At 43.4% G+C, this 12,197-nt stretch overlaps 1 long non-coding RNA gene across 2 annotated transcripts; it reads right to left on the bottom strand.

The window, feature by feature from the left end:
• Window positions 1–411: 411 nt before the first annotated feature.
• LOC147995839 (uncharacterized) lies at window positions 412–9,884 on the bottom strand. Of its 2 annotated transcripts, XR_015684040.1 has the most exons (5): window positions 9,457–9,884; window positions 8,786–8,987; window positions 8,144–8,257; window positions 1,569–2,718; window positions 412–1,066 (listed from the first exon to the last, which is right to left on the bottom strand). It is a non-coding gene; the product is annotated as an uncharacterized LOC147995839 (long non-coding RNA). The 2 variants fall into 2 exon arrangements; XR_015684041.1 differs by lacking the exon at window positions 8,144–8,257 and having other exon boundaries at window positions 421–1,066; window positions 1,569–2,666.
• Window positions 9,885–12,197: the final 2,313 nt, after the last annotated feature.

Here is a 12,197-nt window from a genome sequence, read left to right as displayed (position 1 = left end):
ATGGTCTCAGAAATCTCTGGATCAGATGGGTCCAAACGAATGGATTCATCTGTACAAAACGTAGGCAACAAAGGGTAGAAGTCGCTGACTTGATGTCGCTATTACCCTCTGCCAGTGTCATAGCTTCCCTGTCAATAGGCAAGCAGACAGAAGTCAACTAAGTGTCCAGTAAGCAAGCAGATACAACTTCCCCGTGGTGCCGTGGTTCTCAAACTTCCTAATGCCGAGACCCTTTAATACAGTTCTTCCTGTTGTGGTAACCCCCAAACATAAAATTATTTTCATTGCCAATTCATAACTGTAAGTTTTTTTTTTACTGTTACAGATTGCAATGTAAATATTTTGGGGGTAGAGGGCTGTGAAAGGGTCAACCCACAAGTTGAGAAGCACTGACATAGCACACCCAATGCTGACCATGATGCTGACCACAGATCTTTATTAACTAAATTCCCTACCTGCAAAACAAGGCATTGGCTGGATTTGAAATGAAGAAATAGAATTTTTAAGGGCAGTGTGTGTGCAATTTATATGGGTGTTGCATGCGATTTCTATGTGTTACTTCCAATTTCTGTATTTTGTATTGCATTGTGTGCAATTTGTGTGTGTGTGTTGCATACAAAATTTGTGTGTATGCATCCAATTTGCATGTGTGTTGTATGCAATGTATGTGTTGTGTGCAATTTGCTTATGTGTTATGTGTCATGTGCATGCATTGTGTGCAGTTCATGGTATATGTATGTGTGTGTGTGGGTGTGTGTATGTGTGTGTGTGTGTGTGTGTGTGTGTGGTGTGTGTTGTATGCAATCTGTGTACTAAAGCCAAACATTATTAAGACACACAAAAGGGGCAGAAAAGAAGCTCCCATATTCGGGAACGTGAGGGTAACATGAGCCGACCGCACATGGGACCACATGCTAGATTGGATAGATGAATATATCCATATATCCATATATTCTCACATACTGTGATGTGCTCCAAGACTTCAGGAGAGTATGTTCAAATCACCAAGACGGGGCATGACAACAGGAAGTGATGAAACGGGAATCTCTGACAGAGAATGGGGACGCTGTGAGAGGGAAGAAAGGCAGCACTTAGTTCTAAACCTATAACAAAAATGAACCTTTCACTAAGTCGACCTGAGCAGATTCAGTTTAGGAGAGAAAGGGCAGCTCAGTGGTGTGACTGTTAGAAAGTCCCTGGGTGGTGGGTTGGGGTTTCCCATGGTCCTCTCTTGACAGGCATCATCCCAGGCAAGGGGCAGACCTCTTAGTGCTGGTGACTCCAACAGACAGGGTCCCCACACCCAAGGCCATGTAGCTTGAATCCTCGGCTATAGAGACCTAGGACTCCAAGGGTTTTTAGAACCACGGGCTTATTGATCTGAAAGCTAGCAGAAGAGACTATTAGTCAGGGTGTCAAACCCTAGAAGCTTGTGTTACAGCTCCGGAACGCTGGGTTTGGGGATCTACCCTCTTTAACCACAGCAGTTCTCTCAAGGTCTCCTTGAAGGCTGGGTCACAATCCTTGTACTTTCCTGACTTCACTTTAAGTTTCTCACTGTCACAAACCTGCAGTTCCTGCTGTCTCTAACATTCTTGATCCTTCCATAATCCGTGGGAGTTTCTTATATACACATATATAGCTTCCAGTTACTTTCTGGAACTTTCTGGTAAGCTCCAGGGCGAATACTCAGAGGTCTGAATCCTCGGGTCCTTGCTTCTCAGTGGTTCTCTGAAACCCTTTGGTCATCTCTGCTGCTGTCACTAACATGGCCCTGGCCAGCTCTCCATGCAGGATGCTTCTGATTCCTTACCATAATAGAGATCTGAGCACAGTGAAGACAATCTGAGGAAAGTATTAATTAGGCCTTAATATTTCAACTATACAGGGATGCACACAAAAAGGGACCTCCAGGCTGGCTTTAAAAACCCTTTGAAAAAGACTGATGACATATTCAGAAGCCAAGAGTGGCATCAGCATGCTATACAAATGTTGGACCATATCTTGTATCAATCACAGCCCAGTTTTCAATCATGCCCATCAGAAGTCTTATCTAAGGGCCAATGTCAGGCTCCATGACACACAAATAACAACACTTCCACGAGGTCGCCAGAGAAAGTGTCCTCCCCTGGCCTGACAGAGAGAGCTGTGGATAAGCAGGGCCATCTAGAGTTCACCAGGGCTTCTAAGGTGAAGCCTGTGCTTATTTCCTGAAGCAGTTGTGGCTAAAGCTGAACATTGTGGGACAGGAGCTGCGGTCTCAGTCACAGCAGCAGCGCCAGTGATCCTTGGGGCTGAAGAGAAAAGTTTCAGCCTTCAGACCGTCCATCTTGACAGGCACCAGGAGCAGGAAGTGTCAGCCTTCAGACTGTCCATCGTGACAGGCACCAGGAGCAGGAAGTGTCAGCCTTCAGGTTGTCCATCGTGACAGGCACCAGGAGCAGGAAGTGTCAGCCTTCAGACTGTCCATCTTGACAGGCACCAGGAGCAGGAAGTGTCAGCCTTCAGACCGTCCATTGTGACAGGCACCAGGAGCAGGAAGTGTCAGCCTTCAGACCGTCCATTGTGACAGGCACCAGGAGCAGGAAGTGTCAGCCTTCAGACTGTCCATTGTAACAGGCACCAGGAGCTGGGCTGCTTGGCCAGCAACTCTCCTCTGGATGCAGCTGGACAGAGAAAGGACTGTGACAGCTGCTCATCAGATAGTTGAGAGGCTTCCTGGTAACAGCTCAAGTCATTGAGAAGACATGGAAGGAAAGCACACACCACAGATTACCTATGGCACGGGCTATGACATATGCCATGCTTAACGCCGGCTCGTTACGTTTCTTTACCATGCTCAACTCCTAGGTGATTTCCCCAGAAAGCTTCAGCCTCCTCCAAACAGCCTCATAAATAACAGGAGAAATAAGCAGAGACCAGGCACAGGATGGTATTGAACATCTCAACCCACATGTGTTCATATCACACACACACACACACACACACACACACACACACACACACGCACACACACATGCACACACATACATACACATGTGCACACACACTAAATAAACAAAGCAAAATAAAAACTAATATGAGAACCTCTTAAATACGGATGACAACATGATCATACTCATACAGAAGGATGAATAAAGTCAGGGTACAATAAACTCCCCTCCTGCAAATATGTCACACACACACACACACACACACACACACACACACACACACATCACATTCAACAAGTTAAAAGCTAGTCTAACATAAAAAGAACTAGGACATTTTTTTAAACAACAGGAAAAAACTTTTAGAAAAGATAAGAATTAATTGTAAATAGATAATGGTTAGTGACAGAAGTTTACTCTGAAAATGCAAAAATCATATGATTTTATATATATATGTATATATATAACATATAATGTGTGTTTGTATGTATACGTGTACATATGTATAAATATGTTTTATATATATAACATATGATATATATTTTTTGATAACATGCTACTTTGCACATACACTGGAATTAAACATGCATTTTACAGATGGTGCATGTAGGTGTCCCATCTTCAATGTCAGAGTGACACGTTACAGATGAGCAAGAGGAAGACTTAGGAAGCTCCATGAATCAGTGAATTACAGTGACATTGGTGATATGAACACATGGTTGGCTTAGTTTATTTTTGGACACATATTTATATCAATATTGTGTGTTAAATCTTAGCTGGAGCACAGTTCTCTGTGCACACATGCATTAGAACTTGCACACATTCCCTTTCTGTACATATATGCACTAGAACATGGATACATTCCCTTTCTGTACATATATGCACTAGAACATGGATACATTCCCTTTCTGTGCATCCATGCATTAGAACATGTATATGTTCCCTTTCTGTGCATCCATGCATTAGAACATGTATATGTTCCCTTTCTGTGCATCCATGCATTAGAACATGCATACATCCCCTTTCTGTGCGAACTGATCATGTTGACGACTAATGCCCAGATCTTAATTTCTATTATCAGACACAGTAAAAGGAAAACATATTCCTTAAAAAAATATTTGATACTGGGGCTGAAAATATGCAAAAAAAATTGAATCTGGTGAACTACAGAGTCCTAAGAGGTTATAGAATATTCTATGAAAGATGAAATAATGAAAACTAAAAAAAATAATTTTCCTTAAGTAGGAAAGTTGGGATTTTAATCTTGCATATAATTTAATGACTTCCTATAGAGCAATGATGATTAGAAGTTTGTTTTGGACTCGAAGATAGGCGGATGGGACAGATCTCGCAGGCAGACTGTGAGTCAAGCATAGACGATTGCCTCAGTTTTGACAGAAGCGTCAAATCAATTTGACTGAGGAAGGGAAATCTTTTAGAATGCACGGTGTTGCTCCATCCAATGTATTCCCTCGAGAGAACAATGAGTCATTGACCTTTTAGTCACATCACGCACAAACGTTCACTCCAAGTGCAACATCTGAAAGTATTGAAACTTCCTACAAGAAAATATAGGAGAAAACCGTTGTAGCTCTAAGGGAGGCACAGACATTTTTTAGAACATAAAAAAAAAAACTACAGAATGTAAATTATTATTTAAATGACAATTGAGAGATTGCCATGCCTGACATCCGGAGATGGGGTACTTCGTGATGTTTTTCAGAAGTATGTGACTGAGTTAGGGAGCGTTCTAGGTATGTGATCAGGTATATTCTGTATATTAATATTGTATTGGGGCCAGTAGTTGGCAAAACAGCACATGACAGTAAATTCTACTTTTCTTTTGATTCCTCATGAAAATGGTGTCCAGGCAGAAAAGGAAGAAAGGTGGAGAGTTTTGTAGCTAAGTCACACTCCACATCTAACTGCAAAGGATGCTGGGACATGTAGTTCATCCATGAGGCTCACCGTGAACAATGACAGCCGAGGATCAGATCTCTAGCCATTGTGGCTGTGTTGCTTACTCAGAATCCATTTTACCTTTGTATGATGATTATTTTAATTATCATTCTATCCCTCTATGGGCTTTGATTAGCATTTTAAAGGCGTTTAACTAGTTAAGCCACTCAGAGGAAATGATCTTTACGCCTGGAATCTGGGGGTTCCTGAGATGGCAGATTATACACACAGAACTACTCGGACCCTTGATTGAAGATGAAGACAGCAGAGGTGAAAATCAGTGATGGAAAATGGACAGGACTCTTGCTTTCTGGGGGCTGCTGGATCACTCTGAACCTGGAGCCAGCCTTATTTTGAGATTTAAAGCCCCCCAGGAATGAGTATGTCCCCCTTGTAATTTGAACGATGTAAACAGCTTCTGTTCATTGACAACTAAGTGTGTTTATTGGTTTAGGGAATGAGCGGTGAGATGACTAATGCAGAGAGAAATGAGTACATCCATCAGTCAGGGTAGCCAGAGCAGGCACAGCTCAAGGCCATGCTGTATTTTAAAGGTCATGAGCATCAGAATTTGGCACTGTCTTTCTGGACAGATGGCCTTTCTGAAAGACAGATATGACCAACCATATCTGTTTAGCTTTCGCTCACATGATCACCTGTTAGTCAACTCACTCCAGAGACCCGCGATTGGGTATTTTGATTCCATTGACTCGATGGATAAAGACTGGGGTTTGTCTCTATGCGTCCAGTATGGAATCAGGGCTGGGCCTTGAGCCATCACGGGAAGCCAAGTTTCTTCCCTTTCAACCAATTTCTTGACAATTTCACAGTGTGGAGGAAGCATTGTGGCTTTTAAATGGATCCTTCTAATGGGAAGACGCCTTCCTGGGACTTGAAATGTGTGTGTGTGTTTGGCTATACTATGAGAGGTTAATTTACTAACTGCAATGTTTACTGATCTTAATCTAGTAGCACACAGTTGGGGAGTGATTTAAATCTGGATTTATGTCCTGACTTACGGCACATGTTCCGGAGGAGAAGGAAAGGCAATTCCAAGAACCAAGCCTCCCTCCTTCCTGTAGAAGGAGGGAAAAAACCTCACTGTGTTAAAATGGCTTTGGCCACATTGGAAATCACTGTTTTCAGAGGACAGGGACACAAGTGATTAGTCAACGTCTCCATCATTAGTGACATTTGGGCTATGGATTTATTGCTAGCCTTCTGGTGACATAAAATTAAATTGTATTTGGTAAACAGCATGGTATTTACAGCAATAATTTATTTGCCTAGATAATTTCTCAGCAGGAGCTACCATAGTCTCAGAGAGATAATATTGTAAGGTCATGGTGTTAAGATGTGTTTATTTCTATAACTACCTTTTGTTCATCTCACATTATGAATTCCTAACTGGGGTCAAAGTCAATTAGCTCCTGGGGCAGAGATATCCACTGTGACTCATAAATTAAGTGCTACCTGTTACAACTGAATGGAAAATATGCTTTAATGACGACGAGACTGGAGTGTCTTACATTCGGGGTTTTTTTTTTTTTTTTACTTGAAGAGCAAAGCGTACACTTCAAATGCTTGACCCATTTCAACGCCACACAATGCACATATGTATTAAAGCCACGTGGTGCTACTTAAATACACACGGTCCCTTTTGTAAAAGCTGGTAAATGTTTTCTCAAGCTACCCATTTCCTATTCAGGCTCCTGTCAAAATAATTTGCACTTGCAGAAAACACAGAGGCATTTTCTGTTCCACAGGTGGCTTTTAAGTCCTGCAAAATAGCCAAATCACAGAATTAAACAGTGAAATTGCGTTTGTCCATGCTAATGTGCTCAGTGAATATGCATTGAGCAAGAAACTTAGAAGTACTTTGTTACAAGCTTACGCAAGAAACCAAGCCCCCAAACTCTTGTCAGGGAGAAGGCTCGATTGGTAACATTTCCGCTTTGCAAGCATAAGGATCTGAGTTTGAGATCCATAAATCACCTTTTAAAACAGGGTGTGGCGATGTATGCTTATAATCCCAGCACTGAGGAGACAGAGAGAGGAGGGGCCTGGGATTTGCTGATCAGTCAGTCTAGCTGATTGTCAAGTTCTAGGCCACCAAGAGACCTCCCCTTCTCAAACAAACAAACAAACAAACAGCAGGAACAGCGAGACCACCTCTATGTAAATGCTGGGAGCCACACAGCCACAAAAGCATCTCCTGCCGGAGGACCTAATTGAGGACAGCCTGAGAGACCGAGGATTGCTGATACAGACAGTGCCAGCCAATCGGGAGCTGCTGTTTAGAAGAGCCGCTCTCTTGGGACCAATGGGGCGCGGGTGAGGGTATTAAAGGGGCTTACAGCAGTGCTCGGAGATTGCTGTAGTATTTCTCACCTGCTCCCCGGGGTCTGTGTCATTGACTCCGCACCACCTCACATCTAACCCCCAAGGGCACATAGAGTCAGGTAGTGAGTAGTTTCAGGGCACAGAGAGCAGTAAATGACACAAAAAAGATGGACAACAACTGGAGAGCAATACTCTGGACTTCACATGCACACTTGCAAACACACCACTACCCTAGTATAATCACACTAAGGGCTCTTTCACTATTAAAGTATACATATCTATGTATACACATACACATATACATATATATCATATACGTAGACAGACATAGACATAAACATCATATACATATACATTGTATACCTAAACATCATATACATGCAAATATACACATACATGTATGTATATATCATATACAACACATATAACATATACAACATATACAACACATATGCATATACATATATCATATACATATACGTTTACATATACATGTAAGTATACATATATACAACATATAAACACATACAACATATAACATATACAACACATGCACACACATGTACATATAAATCATATATGTCTGTGTATATGTATATGCAAATAGTCTTGCTAGGGAAGGGAAGCCCAGGTGTGGCAGTTGTAACTTCAGACACCTTGCATCTTTTCAGAGTCAAGGAAGGAACATAAGAACGCAGCATCGGCTTCAGAGCCTTAGCAGAAGACTGCCGCTTACTCATGTTGAAGCACAAATCCTGAGAGTTCGTTCCTCTACAGGAACACAGAATATGCAACTACTGTTTCCTAACAGGTGCAAAGCACAGGCGAAACGTGCACATTATATTGTTGAAAGGACACCACCACTCATTTTTAAAATACCCGCACTCTGAATGCTTTTAAATCACCCTCACCTATGAACTAAGACCGTTTGGAAGTCGCCAGCAGGTCATCTGATCACTTCTTTCTCTTGGGGAGCTATTTAAGAGATCGTCGTGAGAAGTCACCTGGAGCAAAGCTGGACGTTCCTGAAGAATTCACATCAAGAGAAAGATGGCATATTACTAATCTCTGCAAATAATATAAGACTGTGGAACGTTGAGCCTCCACCTAAAGGTGGAGGTCAGGGAATAAGAATTCCCCGCGGGGAATCAGACCAATTTCCTGGCATAATCACATGAGACACAAAAGAAGAGAAAGGTTGTTTGCAAGGAAGCACTGTGGAAGAAGCAGTGTGTCTCCCTCCAAGTGACTCCCTGCCTGTGATATTGTCTCCTTTCAGTCAGCTCTGTTTCTGAAACAACAGCTGAGCTTATAGCAGGAAGGGTGGAAGAAGATTTAGATAAAATAATCTTTCCCTCATGTCAGCCAGAGCTACAACCTGGCAATGGAAAATTGCCTGAATGTCATGTCAGCCAACTTCACTGAAAAATACTGCAAAGAGAATAGCTGCCTCTCCTCTCATTGTGCTCACTTCTGAGCGTGACAGAAGGCGCTGCATCTGAATTTTGTAACATGAAAACACTGGTACTGGAGGAACACTAGATTCCACTCACCCGTGCCTACCCCTTCCTCGGTGTTTCCGCCCTGATGTTCTTCTCCAAGCCCACAATCGACTCTGCCTCTGTCTGTGTGGTTCCCTGAGGCTGACTGTGAGTCACAGCCTCTTGACCTTTCAGGATGCAGCAGGCAGCCCAGGACTAGCTCCCACCAGTCATCAGAAGTCTGGGAAAGTGTCTGGTCCTTCAACAGTAGCTCCTGGGAAGTAAGGAAGGTGAGCTTCAAGGAGCGCCTGCAGTCATCTAGATCTGAGCTTCCAACCCCACTGTGTTTGCTGCTTTTGTATCAGTGGGGCAAATACTCGAGAGAGGCAAATTAAGGTAGGGAGGCTCCTTTGGGTTCAGTTTCAGTCTGACATGGCAGTGCGGGCATGGAGCCTGGGAAGGCCTCATCTATGGCCGCAGAATCAGGAGAGCGCTCTGCACGAGTTTGCTTGGCGAGGAAGCAGAGAGACCAGGATTCAAAGCAAGCCTAGGCTACCACTCTCAAGACCTCGGGTGAGCCATGTTTGCCAGTTAGCTCGTAATTCTCAAAGCTCCCAGACAGTGCCATCAGCTGAGGCCCAAGTATTCAAAGGCATGAGTCTGCGGGAGACATTTCAGACTCAAACCAAAACAGCCCACCGGTTATCCCTGTGACACCGCACAGAGGGCTTCACCATGCTGACCTTTCGATCTGCTGCATAGAAAGCGCACACACTGCAAACTCTGCAGCACAAGTTGGAGAGTGTGTCTAGGGCTCCTGTTGGAATTATAGTATACAGAAGGCAGCATTGTACAGAATACAGTTCAGGGAGTATCGGCGCTCTACGGTGCGCAGTGAGCGGCCTTGCAGAAATGCAGAAGATCCCTAAGTACAAATGCTCACAGGGGTCCTTCGAGTGATTGCCAGGATGCTTGCTACCAAAATGAGCCGTTCATCTAACTGCCACATCTTCAGATGATGACGCAGAGGTCAAGGAAGATGGAGAGCGATCATGGCGCTTGCTGGCCGATGACTGGCAGAGGCGCAGAGGTCAAGAAAGATGCAGAGCGATCATGGCGCGGTGGGCACTGGCAGAGGTGAGCATCCCAGCTCTGGTGCCGAGACGTCTCTGACCCCGTTGTTTGCAACGACTTGGGTAAGACAATTGTATTGCACTTCAGAGGCAGATCAGAGGAGATCTGTTTAGAATGCTACCAGCTGGCTTGCTTATTTCAAGAGCTGGAAAAAAAAATTTCAGAAACAAAAAAAAAAAAAACCCATGAAAAACCGTTGGGCTAACCTTTTGCAGGTGAGGCTGAGCGGCAGTTGCTATGCAACTCAGCAGGGAAGATTGGCGGCCCGCTGGAGTTGAGTGGGAAGCCGCAGATCTGACTGAAAGTTGAGGGCTGACTGAGGGCTGACGAACAGATGTGAGAAAAGCCAACTCATTCCATCTCCCAGGCACACATCCGCGGTGTCACAAGGGACAAAGAAAACGAGACTTGAAGCATTTGGAGGGCAGACGTGCTTAGCTTCAACACTTCTGATAACTTTTCTTATCCTGAGTCTATAGACACCACCCGTCCTAGATAAGTTATCGTTGTGAGAGTTGTGATTTTCCATTTTTAAACAGATACAGGGTTCATATGGACAGAGAGTCAACACAGTACCTGAGAAAGGACTCCGTGTGATTAACCTTAAAACAAACAGACATTATCATGGGTACTACAGCTAATGATCAAAACCTTTTCTGTGGCTTTTTTGGAGACCGGAAAAGCCATTGTTTATTTTTTTAAGATTTGATTTGTCTTTAACTATGTGTAAGTGTGGAATGTGTGTGGGTGTGCTCACGCCTGTGGCGGCCAGCAGGGGCAGCAGATGCCCCTACAGCTTGAGTTACATAGGATCCTAATTCAGGTCCTCTGCAAGAGCACTATTTGCTTTTAACTGCAGAGCCATTTTTCCAGCCTCCTCTTACATTCTTAATGGAGATTTCTGCAGTCAACCACCTAATCAATGTCCAAGTTTGCAGCTGGGGTCATTCACCATTTTCTTTTTGCGTCTCTACATTCCCCATGAAGATGGTGAGCTCTTCTTTGACTTTGCTAGTTATCTGAAGCCCGGGTGCTCCCTCCCAATACTCAATTTCGACCCTCGAGTAGAAGAGCCTTATTAATCCAGCTTTGTTCTTCCCCAAAGGGACATCAAAACTGGTCTGCATCAAACCCACCTCCAGAGAGTGCAAGCCATCACCTCAGGATCTCATAGACAAACAAGCAAACATCAAAGGAAGAAAAATCTGACTCTCGAAAGGATGCCGGGTGGCTCTTGCCTGTCTCCTTGTCTTTAATATATAGTGCCAGGTTGCCTCCAACTACAGTTGCCAATAAACAGTTTCAAAATGTAATATTCTAGGTGCAAACATACGTATAAGTCAATACCACTTCCTAAAAACAATACAGTGAGATACGTTTCTTTAAAAAAAAAAAAAAAACACTTCTTCCTCTCACTAAAGACAAACACATCCTTTAAAGCCTGTACTGTGATAATAAATGGGGCTCAGTTCAGGAGGCCACCGAGGCCAGCACCTATCCTAGGAGGGGTTGCCCTTTTATACCCCAGGAAGGACTTAGTCACAGGGGCTGAGGAAAGTCAGGATCAGCCTTAGTCCCGCAGAAGGCAGGGCGTTAAAGAACATAATAACCTGTGCTAACCAGAATCACAAATGCTTACATCTCAAGTTGTAGCAAAGTTTGGTCCCATCCATTTCAAGGAAGGATCCATGTTGGATGCCATTTGTGTTAATCCTTGGCCCATCTTAGGAGAAACCTGAGCCTGAAATCTACCATCACCAACTGGCCCTTAGGCAGTTGAGTTTGAGTTCACTTCTCTTGTATGTTCTAAGAAGCAATATACCAAGAATGTTTGTTTGTTTGTTTGTTTATATGTTTGTTTGTTGAGATAGGGTCACACTGTTTAGCTCAGGCCAGCCCGGAACTGGCAGTATAGACCAGCTTGGACTAAAACTCAGAGGAATCTGCCTGCCTCTGCCTCCCAGAATTCATATCTTGTGTCAAGAATTCTTTAAAAGTGGTTTTGGTGAGCATGCAGCCCTGGCACCCATGGTGCCAGATTCAGATCTTCGTAGGACAACATGCCCTAAGCAGACATCATACACTCCACAAAGTGAAGTCTCAGCGAACATGGAGTCGTAAGGATGCCCGTGACACACGGAAAACTAGGCAACATAAGAGAACCCGACAGAGGAGGCTTGCTAGTGTCATAATCAACATTATCAAGTCTCCAGGAACTAAGATAGTAAAGGTTAAAATTATATATGTATATATACATATGTATATAGTGTGTGTATGTATATATATATACATACACACAGTCATATATCTGAGCAATAGAAAAATAAGAGAGTTAACATAGTTAACCAAA

This window comes from Rattus norvegicus, chromosome 3 (assembly GCF_021556685.1).
Source record: "Rattus norvegicus strain SHRSP/BbbUtx chromosome 3, alternate assembly SHRSP_T2T, whole genome shotgun sequence".
Taxonomy (NCBI): domain Eukaryota; kingdom Metazoa; phylum Chordata; class Mammalia; order Rodentia; family Muridae; genus Rattus; species Rattus norvegicus.
This window is presented reverse-complemented; position numbering and strand designations above follow the sequence as displayed.